We start from the raw sequence: 27,037 nt of genomic DNA, 5'->3' as shown, positions 1-27,037 counted from the left end.
CGCCAGGGACTGGCATGGGAAGGAAAAGAATTCACTACAGAAAATGCAAACAAAGCCAAAACCTCATCTGCAATGTCATAAGATGAACGGCTTGAGGCCTTCAAAGGCCTGCTGAGTTTGTAAAAGAAATCTACTTTTTTTTCTACACTAGGAGATGCTAAGAAGACAAAAACTTTAAATATGTGTATCCTTGGAATGGAATGGGCTCAGCCTAGAAGGAAGCAGGATTGGGGATATAGTTTCTCCACATGGCTGAGCCCAAAATTTTGAGCTATGTCACCTGAACAAAGGGGTTTTGGTTCAATTTCTACCTATGTTCTTGGTGCTGGACAAGTGCACAGCTATCTAAAAGGCAAGAAGATGGTAAATAACACTTAAACATTTTAATGTGAGCTACAAACACAAGCGTAGAAAAGTCCTGCTTTGGAATGGCTGGATGGGAATGCCTGTGATGCCAGCATGCATATTGATCAGCGGTGAGTACAGCTGAGCTGGGCGAGATGCATGGCTGCTTTCCTATGGCCCAGTGAATAAAAATATCCCTTCCCTTAACAGCCTTGATAGACGCAACTCAAAATATCCTGGTGCATGTTCATGTGCGTATGTGCACGTGCGTGTGCGTATGTGGGTAGAGGCAGAGGTAGACATTGGAAGTCTACCAATCATTTTACACAATTCCTTGGCACGGGGTTGCTCACTGATATCAGAGTTCATCAGTTTGGCTAGGACGGCTAGGCAGCAAGCTCCACTGATCTCTCTGTCTCCCAGCCCCAGCTCTAGGCAAGGCCATGCCTACCGTTTTACATGTGTCTTGTTGCATGGGTGCTAGATCCTCACACTCTTAGGTACTTCCTAGCTGAACCATGTCCCCAGTCCCTTAATAGATCTTTGAAAACAGCTAGAGTCGTATTCTACAGAACTATAGTATTTAAGAGTCTGCTTCACAGGAAATGCTCACAGCAATTTATGATACATATGAAAGGGTGTTCTAATCTACATAACACACTCCTAACTTCTATCTTCCTGTTTGCAAAATATAAAAAAAAAAAGTTTGAAAGAGAGAGCGTTTGAGAGAAAAAGTGAAGAGAGAAGAAAAGAGACAAGGGAGGGAGAAGGGAAAAGGGGGAAGGGAATGAGAGTGTGTGTTCTCTGGGATTTTTTTCTGCCCTGTATTGAGGATATCCGCTTGGATGGGCCTCTTAAGGCCTAAGCCATATCTCTGCAGTTTTTGAAAGGAAGCTATGAAAGTTCAAGGTTGTTAGGCCCTGGCTTTCCAAAAGATTGGAATCTGGCATCTCAGTTGCTTGTTTTTGCTTCCAGTCCCAACCCCCACTGAAAAAAGAAAAGAAAGAATGAAGGGAAGAAAGTGAAATCTTGAGCCCTGTTTTCTATGTCGTTAATATTAATTCTCTTAGGTGTGCTAGATCTTTTTCTACAGTCGTGTGGGCAGAGTTTAACTTCAGGATTTTCTCACAATGTGTTTAATAGCACACCTTCAGCTCCTGTGGTAAGCCACCAGACCTAACACCTTGTTCTTTTTTTTTTTTTTTTGAAAAAGGGTCAGTAGTAAAGAGAGCGCCACCTAGTGGCACACAGATCCCCAGCCTCTGGTGCTGCCCTCCAGGGAAAAGAAAGCAGAAAGCAGGGCTGAGGAAAAGAATTTAAATTTCAACTCAACCTTTGCTACCTGTCTCAAGTACCTGGTTTTAGGAAGCCGAAGGAAGGGTCGGGCTCCCTTCATGCCACGCCCTCCTGAGTGAGGACTGGCGTTCAAACTGCAGCTTTACAAGCCCCACGCTCCGTGTTTCCAGCCCTGCCATTGTCACTGCCATCTGCTTGAGATGAAGCCTCTGGGGCCCGGACATACCTCCTTCCAAATGGCCAGTCATGCAAGGCTTTGAAGTTCTGGCCTTTGATGTATTTTATAGGGATAGGGAACCATATATTAAAGTCAGCTCCGCTCTGCACACTAGGCCACGTAAGCGGGTCAATACTGAAGTTGTAATTTCATCTTCAGCGTGGAGCTTAACTCTTCGAGCTCTCCTGCTGATGACATCATAGGAAGTCACTGATGAGCTGACAGTCTTTTATGATCTAGCTAAGGATACATTACTTTAGCCTCTCTCCTTCGGCATGTAATGAATACCAGGGCTTCTATAAATGTTAAAGAATTATCTGTGAGAGAAAGCCGAACCCTCTCAGTGAGCCAGAAGTAGATTAAAAGGCAAAGGCAGCTCTCGTCCCAGGGTTTTCTCGTTTGTACTATGATAAGCCGTGGAGGTCAGAGGCCTAGAGCTCACTCAAAATTGGAAGGTAGCACAGAGGGAACATTTGAAGAAGATGGAGGATGGAGATTACAGGGGGAAAATTACTTCATAAATCAGGGCAGGGTGAATCAATGGAATAAATTGTTAATTTATAGTTCTTTTCAGTATAGGTGTACACTGCTTTTCTGTTTCTTTGTAAGAGAATGGAAAATGCTGGCAGGTACTTGGGATCCAGCACAAGAATTTAGTATGCATGGCTTACGGCTCTGAACTGTCAGAGGAGAAACTACCAACTCAGAGGGAAAAAGCTAAAACAGTGTTCTGATGTCTTTCACAAAACAGTTGTCAGTGTGAGTTTGAATATATGATCTATATACTCTGTAGCAAAACAGAATAAAAATAAAAATGAATTTAGGGTTGGGGAGGTGGCTCAGTGGTTAAGCGCACTTGCTGCTCTAGCACCGACAAGGTAGTTCAACACCAATTCCAGGACATCCAGGGCTCTCTTCTGGCCTCTACAGATACCAGTCATGCACACAGTGACCTTATATTCTTGTAGGCAAAACACCCATACACAGTAAATAAAAGTAAATATATTTTTAACTATTGAAATATAAAATAGAATAACATTTTCATTAATAGATGAAATTGTACAGTATAGGTAAGTAGTTGTAAAAGGGTGGTCATGTTGCTTCCCAATGGCAGAGATGTAGATTATTTTCATATTTAGATAAGGACAACCGTACCATTAGCATCTACAACAGGTATGATCGTGTTCCTGTAGAGGTATGACTAGAAGGGAATTTACATGTTGTATAAAGAGGCTAAAGGGAGCTTGTATGCTGGTGGTAGGTTACCATGGTATGACAAAGACATGAAAATGAAATATTGTCTTAGAGAATTCTCAGAGTCTTTAGATTCTTCCTTTGTGTGGTGACTGAAGAAGGGAAAAATCACTAAGAACTTTCTAGAGGTCGTGCTCTGCCTGACATACTCCGTAAATGCCGTTGAAATTCTCACATTGATCTGCCAAGTGACTGGGTAATGGTTCCCTTAATATAGATGAGAAAATTAGAGCTCAGAGACTAACAAACTCCAATTGGCTCATGTGCTTACTAAACAGTGGATGTAGGGTTTGAAACTCTACCTTCCTGGTTCAAAAATATATATTCCTTCAACATTGACTTAGATGTGAACAAAAGAAAAATATGCATATTATTCACATGCAACATTCAACCTGTTTTCATTGTTCTGAACTTTTGCATTAAATAACAAAAATACCAATCTTGAGAATTTCCCTCAAACAACGTTCAGTATTTCACCTGTGCTCACCTTTATCTGTTCATCCTTGAGGGCAGAATTCTGCTGCTAGTCTTACATTCAATAATTTGTGAAGGAAAAACAGACACAAGGAATGGGAGTGCAAGTAAAGACCAAATGGGTGGACACGGACATGAGTGTAGGAGAGCATCCCTAGACATTCTGTACCCATGCCAAATGGGTGGACACGGACATGAGTGTAGGAAAGCATCCCTGGACATTCTGTACCCATGCCAAATGGGTGGACACGGACATGAGTGTAGGAAAGCATCCCTAGACATTCTGTACCCATGCCAAATGGGTGGACATGGACATGAGTGTAGGAAAGCATCCCTGGACATTCTGTACCCATGCCAAATGGGTGGACACGGACATGAGTGTAGGAAAGCATCCCTAGACATTCTGTACCCATGCCAAATGGGTGGGACGTGGGCGTGAGTGTAGAAAAGCATCCCTAGACATTCTGTACCCATGCCAAATGGGTGGGACGTGGGCGTGAGTGTAGGAAAGCATCCCTAGATATTCTGTATCCATGCCAAATGGGTGGGACATGGACATGAGGGTAAGAGAGTGTCCCTAGAGCTTCTGTACCTATACCAAATGGCCATATTAGCCTTTTACCTCCTAACAACTAAAAACAAAGAAAAAACTTCTAATCAACAAGAGCTAAGGCTATGGAACATTTCCACTGAGCCACACCCCCCTCTCCATCTTTTACAAGCAGCATTTGATATGCTTACTATAATCCAGTGCAGAGGATACTATGATTAACCTGATCTCACACGTGAAAAGAACTAAAATTATGAAGTTAACATGATTTTCCAGAGTCAAGTAGGAAGGTCTCAATCCAGGATTCAAACCTGGGCACCAAGACACTCATCCATATGACAAATACCACATTACTGACTGTTCATGGTAGGAGTGGGTCTTTCTCTAAAAGAGTACAATTCTGCTTGGCTTGATCTGACAGCGATGACCAGACCCTTTCTTCACTAACTTAGCTTGGTGCTTTCTAAAATTACAAGTTTTGGTACATCTGGCACTTGCGTGGAAAATCATGCGTGCACAAGCACGTGTGTGTGTGTGTGTGTGTGTGTGTGTGTGTGTGTATGTGTATGTGTGTGTGTATGTATGTGTATGTGTGTGTATGTGTGTGTATGTGTGTGTATGTGTATGTGTGTGTGTGTGTGTATGTGTGTGTGTGTGTGTATGTGGTTTTTGAAAAGTGAATTCCTTCTGGGTCAGCAATATGGCTAAATTAATAAAGGCACTTGCTGCTAAACATGACCTGAGTTTGATTTTTCACGTGGGGGAGGGAGAGAACCAAAGCTTGCAAGTTGTCCTCTGAGACCTCCACACACACACGGTGGCATGCACATGCTACCACATACACGCTCACACGGAAAAGTAAAATAAAATAAATAAAAAGTCTGAATTCCCCTGCTTTGATTGTTGGATGTATCAAAATAAATTGGACATTGGACTTGAAAAGATAAAATCTTTATTGTTCCGTTTAATATAAAATTAATTGCACTATGATGTATCTTCCAGTCACAGTATATTAAAAGGGTTCTTCTATAGTTGACTATATTTGTGCATGTGTACATTTTATACATGTATTTTGGGGAACACATGTATGTGTGTTCATGAATATAGAGACCAAAGGTCAACACTGGGTATCCAACTCAATTCCTTTCCACATCTTATTTTTAGAAGGGTCTCTTAAAGAGTCTAGAGCTCATCAGCTTGGCTACACTGGCTAGACAACAAGCCCCATGACTCCCCTGTCTCTGCCCCCCAACTAAAATTATAGGCATCCTTTTTTTATGAGGGCACTGGTTTTCAAGCCAGATCCTCAAGTTTGCCCAACAAGCACTTCGCAGCCTATGACATTTCTCCTACCCTATCTTATATGAAAAATGGCTAAGTAGTAGGAAACATCAGTGTTTGCTTTTTTCTAAGGTTGCAAAGTTTTGGCATTATATCTTACTAAGGAAGATATCGAATAAGTAAAGATATTTTTTTTCATAAATGAAGATTTAGCAGATGTACACCAAAAGAAGAAAGTATTACTCAAGATTCTTATTGAAAAGTACAGAGATGGCTCAGTTGGTAAAGTACCAACTGAGAAAGCAGGACAATGTGAGCTCAGACCCCCAGATTCCACACATGTTGGTCATACCTATAACCCCAGTCTTGGGTTGAGGCAGAAACTGATGGATCCATGAAGTTCATTGACTACCCAATTTAGCTTGGGGTTCAATGTCTCTAAAAATAAAGGTAGAGGAATTGAGGAAGGAAGCCATTGGGCTCCCACATGCATATACACACATAAGCATGCACACATATGCCCATGAATATATGCACATACCATAAATATGCATCACACACAAGATACCCCAAACAGACATATTCATACATGCACACATATACAAAAATTTAACTGTTGGCCAGTATTTGCTTCTCTAAATGGCAACATTTTGAATTTTTCCATCCTTTGAATTTTTATTAAACAATTAGTTGACCTTTGCTTGTATCTGTATAGAAAATCCAATTTTAAAATACCTCCATTTCTTGTCAAGTGGAAAAACATCATACCTAACAAGATTCAGAGAAGTGCATAAAAGACAAAAAGAAAAAAGTGTTAACTATATATATTTCTCTATCAAATACTTTAGACGGTCTTACACTTAATGATATTAAGCTAACTTCAAACTCATCAGCTTTCTGCCTCCATCTCCAAAATGCTGCAATCACAGACATACACTATGCACTATGACAGGGTGTCCCTTGGTTTATAGAAGGAAATGACACCAGGAAGTTTGTTAGCTTGCTTTATATCACATCACAAGGAAGTGAAAGAACCAGGCTTTGGTTCCAGAACATAAGACTCCTCTCTCTACTGCACAGAGCACATTAGCTGAGTTGTTGATCACCTCCAGCCGGAAGGCAGAAGTTTAATAAATACCCAATGGAATAGGGAAAAGAAAAAGCAACTCAGCCATGATCTTTCAGGATTAAAGTTCCAGAAACACTATATGTGGGCTTAAGTCTAAGATGGAAAGTAAATCTCACTTCCAAATTCTCAGTGGAAGGTATGCCCAAGGGGGTGTTGACATCAATATTAGTTGGATTTGTGCTGGCATGTGTATGTGGTTCACTCAAAGCATTTTAAAAAGGTGAACTAAAATTGTTGTGCTATTCTGGCTTTATTTTTCTTCCTTTAAAATGCAAAAATTAATCAGGTATGGGTTTTATGGGCAGGATTTAACATCAGTCAAAAGTCTATCAAATTATAACAAGTATTCCTCACGCAGAGTCAACAGGCAGGGGTGCTGAGAAGGCAGTTTGGGCTGACATTTTTATCGTACTGTGGATATGCAGAAACTGGCCATACAGAAGGTCAGATGGGTCCATTCCAAGTCTGGACGATTGCTTCAAGCCCCAGGAGCTACACAGGGCAAACTGGTTCTTGAAAGAAGTGAAATCAGAAAAGCCAGTGACCGTAGTAAGAAGCTGCTTGTTATAGATGATTATCTATTAACCTACATTCCTTAATTATACATTATATTTTTAAATGAGCTGTACAAACACAATACCTTAATCAAGAGCAGAAATATAGATATAACAAAATTGACCTTAAATTTGTATCAATAGAACAAAATCCATACCAATGCAAATCTCTTTAACATAACCCCCTTTAAATGTAAGAAAACATTTATAACAATATTTGGGGAATTTGGGCATAGTTCTTTCCAAACTGCTTCCCACTTTTTGTTGGGCGAAGAATTTTTGGGGGTGTTCATGGCGACCTTTCAGGAGATCTTGGTCCATCAAACCACATTAGTCTGAAAGAATTCCACAGGTTTTCATCCCCCGTGGAAACAAAAGAAGACCCTCTTTTCCAGAGCAACAGATCCTTTAAACTAATGACATGTCTCTTCATACTTAGCTCCTTCACAGTCAAAAAATTCAAAGAAAACACAATAATATATATAATCCAGACTCTCTGTGTATTTTCCATCTTTATGTGGCTTATTTTTCTTTATTCCATTAATCTATGACTGTCTATGCTCTGTCTCTTTAAAGATTTTGTTTTATTTTTAATGATTTACTTCTTTTTTATAACTCTCTATGTTCTTTTTCTTCTCTCTCCCAAGCCTACCTACATTTATCCAACACTGTGACCCATTTAGAGGTCTTTTTCTTATCTGAATCTGTCTTTATTGTGTATCTGTAATTATTTTCTGACCAGAAGTGCCCTTTTTATTTTTTTTAATGCTAAGCAGGCATGGTTAGGGCCAACACAGCCCTGCCTGCTTGCTCCGCCCAGTTCAACATGGCAAAGGCATGTTCACCACCTCTGCTAGCCATGCACCCCACCCCAGTTTCAAGTACGCAGCGGGTCTATGTGGCCCCATAAAGCAGATTGTAACATGCTGCTCACAAACCCCATTCAAGTGCTTAGCCTCCTCAAAGAGCCAGTGTTTGTGCTGGCAGCATGAACCAGGCAGCTACTATTTCAAATCTTCACAGCTTTTTTCTTTTGATACTACTGCTGAATCAGGAAGACTGCTCTTAAAGGAGCCATGCCTCTGTTTGCTTCTAGCAAACAGAGCAAGAAGCTGCATTAAACTCTGGTTTTTGGTGTGTGTGTGTGTGTGTGTGTGTGTGTGTGTGTGTGTGTGTAGAATTTCCCTTTAAGCTCTCTCAGGCTTTTTAAGTGGATTTAGTCAGCCCACATTAGCATGCCAATCTGAAGTAGGAGGTCGCTTGTTTGTTCCAGGCGGCAAGGCTTTGTCCCGCCTCTCTCTCTGGGCTACATGGCTTCTCCTGACTCCACCTTAATTCTCCCAGCATTCAGTTTAGTTTTCCCCACCTAGCTCTATTCTGCCCTACCACAGGCCCAAAGCAGATTCTTTATTAACCAATGGTATTCACAGCATACAGAGGGGCTCCCACATCAAGTGACACACGTTACTAGAGACAAATGCATCTGTGTGCAAACAAGTAGTCCTCTACACTGATTCTTGCCTTTGTCTTCCTCAAGCAGCTAGGACTTTCACATTTGCTGCAATTGTATTTGTCAGAGAGCAAAACGAAACCTGCTTTTGGACCCTACCCAATGAAAAAGTTTCATTCCAAAACAACCCTGAAAAGACATGATTGCACAGTGACATTCTGAAAAAGACAGTCTCAGATGTGAGCTGAAGACAGTGCCAAGGAGTGAGAGTGGCTTTAAGTTTTCAAACTGACATGAACTTTTTCTTTTTTTCTTTTTTTTTTAAGCAAAACTTGCCTTTTGCTGGAGGGGAGGCAATCACAAGATCTGGGCCACACAATCACTGGGCTGATTGTTTACATATTTTTTGACTAGTTTGGAACAATGGTAGTAGAGAGTGTTTTGAGTTCTGTTTACCACAAGGAACAAAAAATCAAAATAAATACTCATTGGCTTCATAATGAAGCAAATATTTTCTGCATTATGCAGTAATGAAAGTCCGTGCACACTGTAAATAAAGTTTGCTCAAGGGCTTTGTGAAAAAAGAAAAAAAAGCCAAACGTGAAATGACAGCCAGAATTCTACTACAGAGAAAAGAGAGCTTGGAAATTAGTCACAATCCCCAAGGCCGAGGGTTGCAGAGTGTTTGCTTTGGTGCCTTTTATTCTGTAGAAAGTGTAAAGGGCTGGTAGGATTGGCTTCATGCCCTCAGTGACATTACTCATTGAGACAATGGGGAAAAAATGAGCGCCATACCTATGGAAAGGTGGGGAAGAGGAAGAATGCCACAGACCTCTGTGGGAGAACTGAAAATCATCAAAAGAAAAAAAAAAAAAGCAATGACGCTGCCCTAGGACTTCAGCTGGGCTCTTCTGGTCACCTGAAGTAGAACACAAGCCTGGCCACCTGGGTGGAGGCTGAACAGGACCCTGGAAGGACTTGACCTCAGACAGACCTTTGCGAATCCTTGAATCCTCGCAAATCCTAAGGTTGCTCCTTTCTCCTTGCAATGAGAGGCCTGGCTCTTCACCTCTCCTCTGTGTGAATGCTCCCAAGGGGGCGCTGGCAGGAGCTCTGTGGTGAAAGGGGCTCTAACTATGTTGTATGGAAACATGCAAGTGCTGAGAACTCGTGCGTGGGGCATGTGAGAAGTCCCATTTGGTTTGTCTGAAAACTTTCAGTCAAAAGCTTTGATAGCCCGGGAAACATTTTCAGGACAGTATTAAAACAAAAGATTTGCCTCCTTTCCCCGAACCAGAAAAAAAAAGGAGAAAACATAAAACAATTAATAAACAAAACGCCAAGCCTCAGTAATGAATCCTTTTGTTAATGTCTGAATCCCCAGTTAAGAATCCCTCCAGGGGTTTTGCTCTTTTGTGTTGCTTTTGCTGAGCTACTCAGGAAAAATGTCAAGGAGCCTCAGAGAGAGAAGTTTGGCATGGAAAACTGAGGGTCAGCTGCCAGTGAGCCAACGTGGGAAGGACACAGGATGCTGGATGAGCTAGTCATCCACTCGGTGTCAAGGGAAAACGATTGCTATTGTAGTCAGAGACCAAGAACCTTGAGAACTAAAATGAGATCAGAGCCAAGTGTCCCCGCTGCCAGGAACGTAGAGGAAAGAATTACAAAGGTCATGACCTACCTTTCAAATCTTTCACTTTCAAGCACTTTCTAAACATTCAGTTAGAAAAATCACATTTTAAACAACAGCACATTTTAAAGCAGACCTTAAAATTCATCATTGTAAATTAAAATAGTGGCCTGAAAAGCAAAGGCTGTGAAGAGTTAGTTATACGTAGTATCATAATTCCGGACGGTTTCTAGCAGACTCTGAATACCATACCACGGAAATAATCTTATTGTCCGCTAAGGTCTGTACAGGACATTTGCTCGGTTCTCATCTCTGTGGGTCCCCACATGATGCAGCCTCTTCTGAGACGCTGCCTTGGATGAGCATCTGTCTGCCCACACTGTTAGCATCTCTCCATCATGTGCTTCTGCGTGAAAGAAATGTATTTATAACATAGATACCTTCTTTGAAGTTTCAGGGATTACGAGTCTCTTAGTGGTGAGATTCTTTCAATTATTGTTTGTATTAGGTAACATAAATTTTGATGTCAAATACATTTTTTTTTGGGGAAATGTATCTATGAACTTAACATATGGGAACTCTCTTTGTCCCCAAGAAGTATACCCATTAATGGAGAAATGTTATTCATTGCCAGAAAGAGATGTAGCTACTCAAAAATATTATTTATATGTATTTTTATTTAATTTTCTTCGTACAATATATTTTGATCATATTCTTTCCCCTCCTCCCCTTCCCAGACCCTCCCCCAACTCCCTACCCGTGAATCCTCATGTACTTTTAACCCTCACTTTACTCCTATAGGTACTGTTTGAAAGGGAGGAACTGAGGGCTTTAAGGAGGAACTTTGTGATAGTGTAACTCAACTCTTTGAACTCCATTGAAAATGGATACTAGAAACCACCTATGGATTAAATAACAAAAAATATCATGAAAACATTGTCAACCACTCAATTACTTAATTTAAATGAAGAATTGTGAATAGCTTCACTTGTATAATGATTTGTCTGCATGGTTAAAGCCAGTCATCTTTCAGTTTCTAGAATATATACTGAAATGTGTACTGGAATAGATGGCAATATTGAGACTTAATTATTTCTGCTGCTTTTCTCTTAGAGGCAGAGAGTTTGACTTAATCAACTCATAAATAATTAGGAAAAAATCAAAGTATCATTAATATTGCTTTACTGGTACAATTCACTTTGATAAATGTTATTATTAAATCTCATTTGTCAAACTTTGTAAAGGCTTGGGTCTAGAATATATAAAGTTCTCTTACAACAAATAATAAGAAAATTAACAACTCAGCATAAACTCGACAAAAGATCTAAACAGTCAGAAAATAGACATGTACTGCAAGTTCACACAAGAGGATTTTCAGAATTAGTATGCACTTTCCAAAATGCATGCTGAAATCACAGTGACATACTACTGTAACACACCTAGTAGTGTGACTGGCACTTTAGCATCTGACAGTGCCAGCTGCTGGCAAGAGTGCAAGGAAGTTGGTGCCCTTACCCTGTGGTGAGAATGTAAAACGAGAAAGCCATTTGGAAAACAGCTTAGCAGTCGCTTATGTTAAACATACACTTACATATAGCCCAGAAATCCATTCTGAGATATTTATTTAGAGGGATGAAAATGTATCTCCATGCAAATCGAGAGAGAGGAATGTTTATGGCTGCTCTATTCATATCCCCCCAAACTGGAAGCCTCCCAAATATCCACTAGCCATTAAATGAATAAGTAAATGTGTTTTGTCCACACAGTGGGTGGATATTTGGTAATCAAAGCAGGGAGATTAACAAAGGGACACAAAAGCACTCCTAGAGCAATAGGGATATCCTGTATCACAGTTGCTTGGGGAGTTACTTGACTGCATCTGTTTGTCAAAACACAGAGACTTGTAAGTTGAAATGGGTAGATTTTAGTTATTTAAATGATACGTCACTAACCCTAATATTTTTAAAAATTATGCTTTGGAGGAATAGCATGACAATATTGTTATTCAATAATTATAGCTTTTGTTATATGATTTATCAATAGTCAATAAAAATGACAGTTTCGTTTTTAATTGAAATAGGTAATTAGCTTAAAGAAACTTATCTTTTTTATTCTAGAAAGATAGGCTCAAGTGTAGCACAATTCACAAAAACCCAGAGTCAGAAATTGGGGTTCAACTTGAAGGTCAGAAAGCAAAGCAGCCAGTCACTGGCTCTTATACCTCTACCTCAGTCCAAAATAGCGATCCTGCCTCCAGGAATCCTCAGAATGAGACTGACTAAGAGCTGTCTCCTTCCGTTTTATAATCCTCTCTAGAGCTGGGATGAAAGACATGCCCCACTACTGCTTGGTTTCCATGGCAAACTAGTGTGGGATTAACTTTACTGGGATTAAAGGTGTCACCACGGCCTGGTCTGTAAGGCTGACCAGAGTAGTTGCTTTATCCTCTGATCTTCAGGCAAGCTTTACTTATTAAAATACAAATGAAATATTACTATATGCATGAAATATATTCGTACATGCATCCAACAGTGCCTAGGAACACGTGTGATCTTTCTGTCATTGTGTCAAAATAATCTATCAAAAAGCAGAAAAGGTTTGCTTTGGCCACAGTTTTGAAGGCTTTGGTTCATGGTTTATTGATCCCAATGTGTGGGCTTATGGTAAAGGAGTACATCATAGCAGTAGCACGAGGTGGGGGCGGGGTGTTCATGCCAGCCAGTTTCAGAGCTGTGTCGTGTTGACCTAAACACCTCCTAAGGGTTCCATTGCCAGTAGAGCCATAAGCTGAAAGTAAACTTTCAATACATGGATCTTTGGGTAACATCAAACTTACCAAATTCTTCATTCTTACCGGATGTCCTTAAAAGTGATTAACAAAAAAAATATGGAGTTGGGAAACTGGAAGAAAACAATATGGTTGAGTGAAAATTGTTATTAAGCATGATGCCCGTCTTCCTCAGTACAGCTAGACTCAGAATATCATTATTTAGATCAAATATCCTCTTCTCATGGATGAAGAGATGGTTCATGGATTAAGTTCATTTCCTATGCTTCCAGAGGACCCAGGTTCAGTTCCCAGTGCCTATGTTTATTCTCAGCATCTATGTAGAATGGCTTATAACTTCTTCTAAGTCCAGCTGTGGGGAATCTGCACATACCCACAGGCAGACCCAACACATAATTTAAAAATAACAAAAACAATTTTTAAAAAATATTCTATTAAAAAATCGGCAATTTTTGTTTGTTTTTTTTATACATAAAGCTAGAAAAGACAAACACCTTGGTGTGAATTTGTGGAGCTTTAATTCAAGGAGGCTTCTTTGAAGCTGCTATTTGGAATTGGTCTTTTATCTAGTATCCTGTGATTTTTTTTTTTGACCCTAGATTTTTTATTTAGGCAAAGTTCAGATACTTTGGGAAATCCCAAGAAATGTGACTAAGAAAGTGGTTCTGGGGTTGCTGGTTAAATGTTGCTGTTCACGCCTGAGAACCTGAGTTTGATCTCTCATATAAAAAGTCCATATAAAAAATGATGTTTAGCAATGGAAGCCTATAACTCCAGCGCTGGAGAAGCAGAGTCAGAAGGATTCCTGGAACCACTGGTCAGCCAGTGTAGCTGTCATGACTAATTCCCGCTTCAGTGAAAAACTCAGGATCATAAGATAAGGTGGAAAGTTATTGAGGAAGATGCTGAGTTGACTTGGGCCTCGACATATCCATTCTCACATGCACTCACATGCACATAATCACGCACACACGCATAAACATATATCAAAACACACGCAGAGCAGAGTAGAGAGGGGAGGTCATCAGAACATGTAAATGTATCTCCATTCTCCTGAAATTCAGATTGAGGAGAAAGTCCCTATGGAAGTTTCTTCCCCGAAAGCCATCATTTTAGCATGGATGCATGAAAGGTGTGAGGTACCCTCACGTCTACCTCGATGTGAAGAACTCACTGATGCGCTGATCCCCACCATGTGTCGCCATATACAGTAGTCTTCGCTCATCATCCTCATCACTTAGCCCAACATCAGTCTGAAGTTGATTTAACAGCCACAACTCCACCTACTTTGTGTCTGTAACATGGGGAATAAAGCCTACGTGTCTGCACGGGGCTATTTATTTGCACCCTTATTCTGGTCACAAATAAAGTTTCACTCAAAGCACTGCTTGGCAGCTTTCAGGAAAACTGTTGCCACTTTTTTTTTTTTTAATACTCACTTAATTGTGGGACTCAAAAGGCTCTTGTGTGAAAACATTTATCTGGCTACTCCAGAAATGAAATTTAAAATGTTAGCTCCGTGTGTTATTAATTAATGCTATTGGAGTTTGTCAGTTCACTTTGATTCTTCTGGAAGTCTAAAAGGGATGGAGTCCAAAGCCTTAATGCAAACGTCTCAAGCATGCCTCAGGAATGCCTGATTACTTCTTTCAGCTACTCTCCTGACAAGATAGGCTTGTGTTCGATGCTATCAGTGCAGGGATTCTAGAGAGCAGAGTTGGAATCTTGCCTGACTTCCCATTTCTTCTGGCTCTCACTTTCTTGACCCGTCTGCACTGGTCTCTTTCTTTGTGATAATAGAACCAGAACTAATGAAATTTGAGGTTTCATTGTAGCCTATAAAATAATTATAGAAAATGAGATTAATGATGAGCAAATACAAATGATTGCAGGCATGTACCAAAGCAACCACCATTACCCCAAGTGATATTGAAGGGCATCTTAGGCCTCATAAACAATGTGTTCTCTTACTGCTTTAAATATCAAGGGAAAATGAAGTTGGATTTTGTGTTTCACCTGTTTTATTAATGCACCACTTTCCCTGTTCCACCCAATTCATGGGGTTGAGTGGGTGTGAATATTATCTACATGCCTAATTACTCATGAGTTTTATTACATCACTTCCTGTGGATCTCCTAAATTTATGTTTATTGAAAACTGCATAATCCATCAAGCTAAATTTGCTATTCATTGCGAAGTGAGCTTCAGGTATGAGAGGCTTAATATGGAACCTGATAGCCCCCTACTTATTAACATTATGATTTCTCTCAGTGCTTTATGGCTCGCTTATAAATACATTTTTTGTTCAAACAGAATAGTGCATTCATAGTCACGATTGTATACAGGTACACGTTGTTCGCCTTTCTCAAACATTTGGAAGAAATAGAAACAAAACCCATATGTTTTAAATATTCCACAGAATACCTTTTCCCCATCTGCTCATATGCTACAAATGTTTTTACGCTGGTACCATTCCAAAGTAGTACCACTTACACCCTTATTTTGTGATACATATTCCTAAATATATTCATAAATGCATTTCACTTATGTATATTTTTTACAACTAGTATTCACATCCTAATATCTCCCCTCCCTCCCTTCCTCCCTCTCTCTTTCCCTCCCCCCTCCTTTTTTCATCCCTCACTTCCTCTTCTTTCTTCTTTCCTTTCTTCTTTGCTGTCTTATCCACAGAGGTCTCAAAGTTTCCAAAACATTTGATAAGATACTAGGGAGCCTTGAAATGGCATTTTGTTCACTCCCCTCTCTCAGAGTGAGGTAGGTGTTCTGTAGTTGACTGTGAGACTGTGATGAGACTCTAAGCAGCGATTTTTAAAATCATGTAGAGCATAGACCTCATCTAACAGAAGCTGCCAGTTCTCTTCCTAGAAAACCAATGTGTATGTATGTTGACAAATCTACAAAATTTCAGTAACTAACAGTTTCCCAACCCCAGCATTTTGGAAATGGTTCAGAGATCTATAGTTAATGCCTCTGATTAAAAGTTAAATAAGGAAACTCAAATGTGTGCTAGGCAATTCATTGTGTCTTGGATCCTTTATAATCTGAAATCCTTATCTCTAACTAAAAGCCCTCCTATTTCAACTTGTTCTCTTCATTGAGGTCATAAAAAACAGTTAGTCACCATTACCTTTCATATGCTTGAAGGCCACTTAAGCCCCACCTTGGATGTGTCCTCACCAAGATAAATAATCCAGGCTAAGTAACTCCAGTTTGGCTATACCTTTCCTCAGAGGTCCCATTATTCAATCCTTAATCATCTTCGTTGACTTCCTCTGAACAGCCTTCAAGTTTTCCGTACTCCTCTGAGGCTAGAGATGCTGTAATTACTCCTCTGGCTCCAGGAAAGTTCTACTCATGTGCTGTTGGTGCTTATCAAACCTTGTACAGCCCCACAGCCTGGGCATGGCCCTCACATACCCTCCTTCCATGGTAGACAGCCCAATTCATTGTTCCGCATTTCAACAGTGGACTCTGACAGCTCAGGCTACTAGACTTTCCATCTTCCTCCATGAAATCCTTTAACCAGGCCACCAAGGTCATGAGCTGCACTACCCAAGAGATAATTTCAAGGGCACTGTTTGCAGGCTGAGCAAGAGTAAATGGATTTATTTATGATAAACATCTACAAAAATCTGCAACTGCTTGCACTCCTCCCTTTCTTTGTTCAGTGAATTCATTTTTATTTCATTTCCTTTTTAAGTTAGAAAAAATTAAAATAAATGTTTAGTAAATGCTAATTTTCAAATTTATATCCTTTTATCTCTCTGGAAACTGAGGCCATGTCTTTTTTCATTGGGACTTCCCCCCAAAGGCTACCAGCTTCAGAGTAAGTAGACTGAAGTCTTCTATATCCTGGCACTATCATGAGCCTCTGTCAGCTGTCTCTGCATCACCACATTCACCATTACCTGAAATTATCTGCTCCTTTTTTGTTTGATTTTTGTCCCATACCATTTTCCCAGAGTGCAGTATAAACCACCACAAAATCAGACATTCTATCTGGCTGCCCTATCTGCTCTTGTAGCATCTAAAATAGCCCTTGGAAAACATGCATATTTTTCATTTCGAAAGAAACTCTTCCTCCTCCTCCTTTTCCTCCTCCTCCTCTTCCTCCTATTACAATTTTGGTGCCCCATAATTCAAAATTTTTAAGTTTCATGGCCTTAGGAAAACACTTTAATTTCTATGTACTTCATTTACATTGTCAGTAAGTAGACATCAGAATTTTGTGGGCTTTTAAATTACTCAGATAATATGGAATTGAGTTACAAGCATGGAAAATGATTTTGAAAGTAAGAGGGAATCCTGGCATATCAGTTAATATAAAAATGAAATAACAGAAAAAAATCATAGGCACATTAAGCATATATGAAAACAACCAATTATAAACAAAGAATAGAAGAACTTCTACATGGAATAGCTTCACCTCTGGAACATCTGTCCGTGTGCTCAGGAAGCCAGAATGAATTCTGAACAGTTCTTCAGACAGAAGCACAGGAAACCAAAGAACAAAGGGCAGTTGGGAAAAGGCACTGCACCTCCCCTTTCCCCCAGGATATAAAAAGAATTCGTACTTGCAATTTTCTTTATGCACATTGTGTTTCAATTTTTTAAAGTTTTTTTTTTCTTTTGAGAATTCCTCAGCTTGCTTACGCTCTGTCTTAGCTCATGCACAATCACCAGTAGGCATAGCTGACATCCACTCTCCTCCAGGGACGGAAGAGAGCATATGCCTGTGTCTCCAGTCAGTGCGATTCCATGGAAGAGCCTGGGGTCAGCCCTTGGCTCCTGGAGCTCTAAATCACTAGACCTGTGTACTGCTGCCTTTATGTCTTTGAAGAGAAAGCCTTTCCATTCGCATCCTCCCCTTCTCTGCTGCTGTGGAAGGTGCCCGTGGGATCTCTAGGGTTCTAAGGAAGAAAAGTGAGGTTTAAAAGGTTTGGGAAAACTATGTTTGCTGAAATCAATAGTTTGAAAAGGGTTTTGAGTGTGTTCATAGAAATAAATAATTGTTTTATGGTGGTGACTTAGTTGCATAAATTCCAACACTAACACACACCACACACACACACACACACACACAGAGAGAGAGAGAGAGAGAGAAAGTGAGAGAGAGAAAGTGAGAGAGAGAGAGAGAGAGAAAGTGAGAGAGAGAGAGAGAGAGAGAGAGAGAGAGAGGAGAGCGCGAGAGTTAGTTTAACCAGACAAATACATCCATCACATCCTTACTAAGTGAGATATACTAGATATGTTCTCAGATTTTGTTTCTCTTGGTTTTCATGCTGGTTATAGCACACTAAATGATTTTCTAACTTATTAGTGGTTCACCACTCAGGCTAGAAAAGGTGACTTACTCTCCCCACAGAGGCGTGAGTATAGGGTGCATACACTTGGTTCAGGCTAGCTTCCCCTTGACTCACTTAATTCACAAGATTTCCAGTGCATTCTTTAGTGAAAACAGCTTAATCAAGGCTAATATATGCCAAGTAGGAGCGGGGCGGAAGAACGCCACTGAGGAGGAGCTCTGTCAGGTGGCAATGAGAAATCGGAGCAGCTTACAAAAGCACTGTTTCCTCATGGGTGAGTTTTTCAGGCCAGAGCAATAAAATCTTGGAACTAGAAAGGACTTGAGCAGCCCTTTGCTTTTATGACAAAACTATTTCCCTGCATGTTCTGAGTGCAGAGTCTTGTTCCTCTACAGGCAGCATTTTAATCTGTTGTCTTTGCCGCTTTGGGCGGATAGATTTTAAACTGCAGGAGCCTTTAAAAGCTATGTTTAAAAGTATGTTTTTCTAAAAGTTTTCGTGATTGCCGAATTGTAGAAGACACCCACTTATTATAATTCACACATCTGTTTGAGACAATAGTGCTGTGTTCTCAGACTGTCCAATACTTTAAACTTTCATCAAATATCAACTTGAAAACGTAGTATCAGCTGTCAAGCAAGTCATGCTAGAGTGAATTATAGAATGTTTTCTATGTTAAAATGATATTAGCCAGGAAATAATGCACCATAAACAAAGTGTCCTTTGTATTTCATTGGTCCTTACTGATAATTTATTAGGCGTATTGGATATGCCACTTTGAACCCTACTTCAGTGCTAAGGACCTTGCTGTTTTTATTTCAAGCACACTGCTGAACTGAGGACTGAGTCTCACTTGTTATTGTAATCATAAGCACTGATTGACCTTCCAACAGGACTGTTTGGGGTGCTTGGGTTTCTGGGGTATTCAGAAGATGCTAAGTTCCTGCTTTTAGGGAATTTACACTCGAGAGTCTACAAATTAGCACATGGTTACTTAATCGAGCTAGTTAACTAAACCTATCAGTCTTGATCAGATTCTATGGGAAAATATTGAACTCTGTCAAGTTTATTTAAAAAAATAAGTCCCCGATTCTCTTAAAGGGAAAGGCCCACAACATGCATTTGGAACGTTATTTAAAAATGAGAGCTCACTAGCCCGTATTGCTGCGAGTTTGGGACAGCAATCCCTAAGCCTGGTTTCTCCCATTTGAATTTAACAATTGAAGAAACAGGGAGGGAAGAAAAGGATAAAAGTAACATGGGTGGAAGTCTGGCTGTGAAGAAGGACCAGGTCCTCAGAATGAAGAAATGAGCAGGAGAAGTGAGCATTGAATCAAGATTCCCGAGCAGATTATCCAGACATGAGCCGGCAAGCTAAGGAGGAAGGCTACCATCCTCCCTGCGGAGACGGTGGGATCTAGCACAAGCAGAGGAAGCAAGCACCGGCCTTCTCAGTCCAGAACTGCATTGTTTGGATGCTCTGACTCAAGTCTGAAGCATGACATTTCATGATCAGTTAAGCCGCTGAGCCACCACACCCTACTCTTGGCAAAAAATATAGATCATATTATATTACGAGGGAGAGCACAATGGAAAGTTTTCTTCAAATAATAAATAAACACTGTATCTTATTTATAAATCTTGTCAAGATTCTTCAAGGACTTGCCCAGCTCCCTGACGAAAGCTCTGTTTGTTTGCCGTGGAAGATGCTGCAGGCAGAGGAGCTGTCTGAACATCTCACCCGCTCTCGGGTTCGGCTTCCTCAGTTGGAATCCACTGCGCAGTTCTTTTAGTGGTAAAAGTAAATGCAGGTTTATGATTGGAGAGAGGCCAGGGCACTCCGAATCGAGGCAGGCAGTTGTGGCGAATTCTTTACGGCAGGTGCTGTGATGCCTGTGTTGTATTCTGACTTAATAGGGCGAAAACGAAATCTGAGGCAGAGTGATTCCAATTCCCAAGTTTTACTAGGTGTGCAAGCAGGCTTTACATTGGGGTTCCGAGGAGTCACCCCCACCACCACCCAGGCTTCTTCTCATGGCTTTCATAAGTTACAAAAGTTCTTCCTTGAGCAGACCTTTGGAGGTTCTGCATGACAACACTCTTCATACCCACAGAGCAGAAATTTCTCCTGTAAACAAAATCCCATTCAATTGCTAAGAAATGTATCACTAAAGTGTGTCCATCTCAGTATCGAATTTTATTATATATCATATTTTAAAATATTTTTTAATTATGGAATTGCTAATAATACACCATGGAAATCTTTTTCTCTTTAATGAGCAAATTAAGTAACTAGACCATGGTAGTTGCTTTTGATTTGTTAATTATTGACTTACAATAGAATTTGCTTATTTTTAGACAACATGTACTTTCATTTTCTTTAACAAATAAATTTTGCACATCTTTATTACAGACAGCATATTTTTTAAAAAAGTGACTTTGCAAGAAGCTAAATTGAACCAATCAGCACGTAGTTTACCTCGCATTTGTTTCCACGCCCTTTCTGCCACTACTGACAGATAAATACTAATGTATATCTCTATTATTGTATATATATATAACATAGTAATAATGTACATATATATTATTGTTCACAGTAAGGTAAAGTTAGATGAACTGACTTTACATTTTAATTTATTCTGTCCAACTTCTTTCATTAGAAACCTCGTATCCCAGAATAAAATTTTAAAAGAGAACGGAACTGCATTCATTTGTGAAGCAGTGTGTTATTTGACCTGTTTGTTGGAGACCTCAGCTGTGAAAATAACAAAGAAGTGAACCATGGCATGAAGTCACAAGCATGGTCTTTGAGAAGTAAGGGAAAAGGGAGCCGGCATTTTTGCCTCGTTGGGTAACAGGTGGAGGGTATTTAGAAACATCTGTATAGATGTATGTAGATGGAGATATGTATGTTCATTTATATGAAGTCTACATGTAAAGTGTGCCTAACATGAGCACACCCACTATGTATGTATGTGTTCGCATCTGTTGAGTGCTGGCTGTTTGCTAAGCCCGCTGGTAGATTCCCTCAAGCACACAAATAGATACAATGCCAAGAGACCGCCGCTGGAAACCATGAGCAGCTTAAGTCCTATGCGAGAAAGCAGACTGAGAGATGAAGAAGGACCTCCTGGAGACTGAGTGTAGAGGCCCAGAGAGCAGCCTCAGACAGCCATGGAGAGTACTGAGACCCATGTGCACACGTGAAACGATATGGGGGAGCATATCCTCAGCTCTTGCCACCTACCCTCTGCCTTTAGGACAAGATAACTATGAACTGATGAAACTGGAGATTTTTTTCAACTGCAGGAAACCCAGTATTAGACAAAGTCATGTGTTCATCCTCATAGCAAGGTCAGCTCTTTCAGACTCGAGAATTTTAAGCTGGACATAACTTGTATGAATTTTATATAGGTAGATTTCTTCTATTTTTCCCTTCTTCTTTAAAACTACTTTGAAGTAAGCATACATACCACAGAATTTACCAGTGTAGCCATTTCAGGTGAACAGCTAAGCAACACTGAATGCCTTCACGCTGTTGTGACGCTCCTCATCTTCTACCTTCAAACTTTCTCGCGCTCACCATCTTTAACTCAGAACCATTCATACTAATATTTCCGTTTCTCCAATTCCTGGCACTACTCTCCCCTCTGTCTCTGTGAATCCTGTTGTCCTGGGTGTACTCCATAGGTGAATGACGCATGCCTCCATGGCTCATCTCTGCTGTAGCAGAAGTCAGAACGTCCTTCCTTTTTCAGGCTGAGTAATATTTCATCATAGGTAATGTCCTGCTTAGTCGCGCCTTTGTCCGTGGCCATCTGGGTTGCATGTGTCTCTGACTACTGGACACAAGACTGTGTTGTACATATATGTACAAACACTCGTTAGACTATGCTTTCCTTTCTGTGAGGTGCATACCCAGAGATGGGGTCACTGAACCATTTCAGGATTCTTTCATTTGGGGGTAACGAAGCTACTGCTTTTAAATTTTTAACTTCAGAAGACATTGATTGGCTTCCAAGTGGGGACAGACAGGATGCACTGCCTTCAAAGACCCTACTTGAATGACTGGGTATGGTGGTGCACACTTTTAATTTGAGCACTCGGGAAGCAGAGGCAGGTGGATCTCTGTGAGTTTGAGAACAGCCTGGTTTACAAGAGCTAGTTCCAGGACAGTCACCAAAGCTGAACAGAGAATCCCTGTCTGGAAAAACAAAACAAACAGACAAAAACAAAACAAAAATATACCCACAAAGGTCCTACTTGAGTGGTCTATAATTCTATCTTTTGGCAGTAATAACGACAGTTACTACTCAGACTCTTTTTTCCAGACCCTTAGAGACACACATCATGCTTGCCATCCCAAGCTCACTTTAGGACTGTGAGCAACTTGACAACTAGAACCCAACACAGACATTTCAATTTCACAACTCAGGTTATCTATGTTTCTCTTCTGTCTTATATCACCTAATACAGGAGATGGGGGGAAATTACTCCAACTAAGTCAGAGACTGGATTAGTGAAAACTGTATAAAAAAAGTCAGGGTTCCATTGTATGTTATTTGGGTTCCACTAAGGTATTGATTGAACTGAATGATGAGGCCACAAGCCTTTCCATTTGAATGATATTGTTCCGAGGAAGGGGCTTGTAAAGAATAATTGATTTGTATAAGGAAAAATACAAAGCTTTGAAAGTTAAACAAGTTATGACAGGCAACAAAACTCAGCTTAGCCACCTCAAGAACAGTGCCACAGCACCAAGTATTCACTGTGTCATTTAACAGTCTCATTCCGTGGCCATCGAGACCCGACTGCCTGTAAGAATTACAGTGCTTTGCTGTCGCTGTTGTTGCTGCTGCTGGCGGTCGTGGTGTTTATAACTCATCCTCTCCCAAACAAATGGGAAACATGATCACAAAGTAAAACTGGACAGCAACGGGACAGCAAGCCACACAACTCAGAAGACTAAGGGTGAGAGCAGTGTTGATAACTCGGGACAGAGGGAAATGAAGCAGCTGAGCCCAGCTACTGTTCTGAGCTTCCTAGAAAGGGAGAGAGAGCAACTCGTGGGGTTGTGCTTCTTGTTACTTAAAAAAAACAATGCTCTAACCTGGCAAAGATGTATAGTCTATGTTCAAACATTAGCTTCTAAAAATTTGTCATAGGGATGTTTCGTATTATTTAGCAGGATGAACAAAATCATCCTACGTAATTTTATAAGTACCTTAGGGGTACTGACCTATATGGGTTTCTAAACTGGACATTAGCCATAGTTCTCATTCATAGACCATCTGAGGTTCCTGTGCAGAAGGCCAGGGTCCAGGGCTGACTTAGCTCTGCCTACCTATTTCATTGTTTCTGCAGACTCTCGCCACTCTTGTCTTTCAAGCACATGTGCACCAGACACTCATCTTTCTCTCGCTGAAGGCTGCAGGGGGAATTCCAGGTGTAGTGTGCTATTTGACAGTGTCAAGAATTGAAGGCTCTTTCCCCAGTGCAGCCTTGTGGTTCGAGAAGGCTGTTCCAGTCTTCACACCATCATCCTAGCCACAAAAGTAGGAAAGATCAATCAGGGGATGACCTCCTCCCTCTGGGCATATTTTAGAGTGATGCTCACTTCCTCTGTTTCCATCATCTTGGTGAGAATTTTTTCTCACAGGCACACACTGTCCTCCATAGATGCAGAAAAGGTCTCTAGCTGGGTGGTCATGCACTCAGACTTTGCTACCAAAATGCAAAAAGAAAAGATATTGAGAGACAGTAAATGTTTTTATCACCAATGTTTTACTTAAAATAAAATTCTCTTAGAAACGCAGGTTGTGGTTTAAAAATGAAACTGATACAAGCAAATGTATATGACAATGGTGGCAGGAAACATTCTCATGGGACCACTCTGAATCAGACAAATGCATTTCTGCCTTGGTCCAAGGAGTTAGTTGAAAGTGGAAACAAAGGGAGGGAAGGAAGGCACAAAGGGGAAGACACTGTGACCACGCCAAGATAACCCCAGGTCCCGTTTGTGTGGGGTTGCTCTTGCTTCTCCCTAAGGCAGACTATGAAAAAAGCAGTCTATGGCACAGAGTGGAATGCCACTCTTTATTCTGCATAGCCTTGTTCCCACCAAGGAGTCTGTCTCTGAGAAAGGCCTTGTGTCACACAGCCAGCTTGCTGGCTGCTTCCCTTAGACACAAGAATCATCACAGGTGGCACCGGTATCCTGTCCAGCTGTTTCCCAAAAGCTCCTGTGACCAGCTGCCATCCTACAGTCTGAACGGGAACAATGTAGATCCTTCACCCCGGACTCAACTCTTCCCGTCACTGCTCCCTTCTGTGCTGGGAAAACAGATTTGGGTTTTAGTGGGGAGGAAATGGACATGCAGAAAAGACAAATCTCTGGAGCTCTTTACCTGGGTTTGTCTACCACACCCCATCTTTCCCCGTAGGACACCTGCATCCATGGCAACGGTTTTGCTGTTGTTGGCTCCTATCCAGTACTCTGAGTTGTTGCCTTATTTTGCTTTCCTTTTTTTGCCGTACTTACAAGTACCAGATTCCTTCACGAAAGTCTTTACAGAGAAGGACCACCGTGATTTCAAGAAGGAAACAGACGCCAAGTCCTTTCTAAAAATTAATATACATATATTAACTCAGCGTGGGAACAAAATCAGAAGTACAATGCTTGTGTGTTAATTAGCTTGGTTTATCTACTTTACAATGTACAATTATTTTAGACCATTCTGTTGTATATTAAATACATCTAATTTCTCTCAAATTTAAAAAGCAAATAACTTAGAAAATATGCCACTCATATTGAAGGAAGACTTTTCTTTTACCCTCTCATTATTTAAAACGGTCCATGAGCTCTTTATCACAGTATCTATAACTGTCACATCAGAGTACCTTTATTGCGCATGGAAACCTTTGATCCTGTTATCAATTTAGAAAGACAACTGGAACAACAGAAACAAAGTGAAGACCAGTGACCTACTCTGACTTTGAGGAACAGGATCCTGAATTTCTACGGTTTAGAAGCACAGCTGAAATTCAAATTCAGTTTCACATTTGATCTACGTCTCGTTAGTTTCAGAGACTCTCTTTCCCTTCGCAATTTTCCTGGTTGCTTTAGTGATGATTTGCTTTTTTTCCTGTCTTGCTTTTCTCCCCTCCCCCACCCTCACTGGATCTATGTTAATCCACTCACACCAAGAAGGAAGTTTGTCAGAAACACCTGTCCACATGGGGGAGCAGTTTCGCAGGGGTTCAGGGAAAAAAACGGTTAAGATTTGCTACTCAACCTGGCTAGACAGTTAAACTAAACTCACAATTGAGACTGTAGAAAGAGACTGTCATGGGGCACGAGGGGGGGGGAGCCTTTAATAAAACCTGATGAAGTCAAAGAAATCAGAAATAACAACGATCAGATGTTTAAGCGTCTACCCTACAAAGCAGTATTAAAATAGATTGATAGTGAGAACGTTTTTTTTTTTATCAGAAGAAATATTCATATCGGTGATGGCTAAAAAATGTCAGCGGAACAGAAAGACCCTGGCTGAAATGAAGGAGGTTTGCAAGTGGCATCTATATAAGGCTAGTCAATGTATCTGCCCTGAGGATTGACAAAAAAAAAAAAAATGAGTGGGGGTGGAGGTGCTCGCCTTTAATCCCAGTACTCAGGAGGCAGAGGCAAGTGGATCTCTGTGAATTCGAGGCCAGCATGCTCTACAAGAGCTAGTTCCAGGACAGGCTCCAAAGCTATAAAGAAGCCCTGTCTCGAAAAACCAAAAGAAAAAAAAAAGTCTATAAACATCTAAAAACATAAAGAGTTCAGCAAGCAAAGGGCCAAGAAAGAATCTCGAAGAACAAATAAATGCCTTAGAGGAAACCTTTGTGGAGGTATTGACCAGCAGAATGGTGATGGCATTACAGTCCTCTGCAGCAGGGTCAGAATGATCAGGGGCACAGGAGCTGCAGGCCTTGGGACCAGGTACCAGGAGGTGGGAGGATGACTTTCTTCCCTGGAAGCAGGTCAGGAAGGTCCTTGAATGCCATGCAGAAGAATGTGGCTTTTGCATTTCCACCTACTCACTCTGCATTGTCTATAAATCTGTTAACAGTCCTTCACCTTATTGTCTGGCTCTGGTATAATTATTTTATCTATGAAGGATGATGTCATGGAAATAGTGCGGAACTTAGAATCAAGAGTTGTGGACTTATATATTACACTTGGGTTTAGTATATGGATATTACAACCGTAATTCAAACCTCAGCAATTACATTGATAAGTCATCCTGTGTCAAAAGGGCCACAAAAAGCAGTCTCACTGTTTCCAGAATCCTTGGATTGTACCCCACACACAGTAGGTATGCAGTAAGCATCCATGGAGCATCGTTCAGTAGTAAACCTTTGAGATCCATTAGCTAACTCCAGCTGTGTAGACCAATGAAGACCACTAACTTCAAACTTACATGTAGGGATCAATTCCACCTTCTCAGTTCAGTCCAGTGTTCGACTCTAAGTTTTGCTTTGTGGTTAGTAAGAAGGAATCATGAACTGTGATGAGAGTCTAAATTATGATAATTTTTCTACAGAATTTCATTAAAATTTTCATATACAGAGAAAATTAAAAAGACCAGAAGACAGAGCGAGCAAGCTCAAGTATCTGTAGATGGTTAGTGCTTCCTTGATCTCTTCGTCGCAGCACTCCTCACCTCACTGCTGACTATAGACTTACGGTGATGTACA

This window comes from Microtus oregoni, unplaced genomic scaffold (genome assembly GCF_018167655.1).
Source record: "Microtus oregoni isolate MIOR12 unplaced genomic scaffold, Mior012 000005F_ref0000423, whole genome shotgun sequence".
Taxonomy (NCBI): Eukaryota; Metazoa; Chordata; class Mammalia; order Rodentia; family Cricetidae; genus Microtus; species Microtus oregoni.
The sequence above is the reverse complement of the archived record's forward strand: the minus strand, read 5'-3'. Positions refer to the sequence as shown.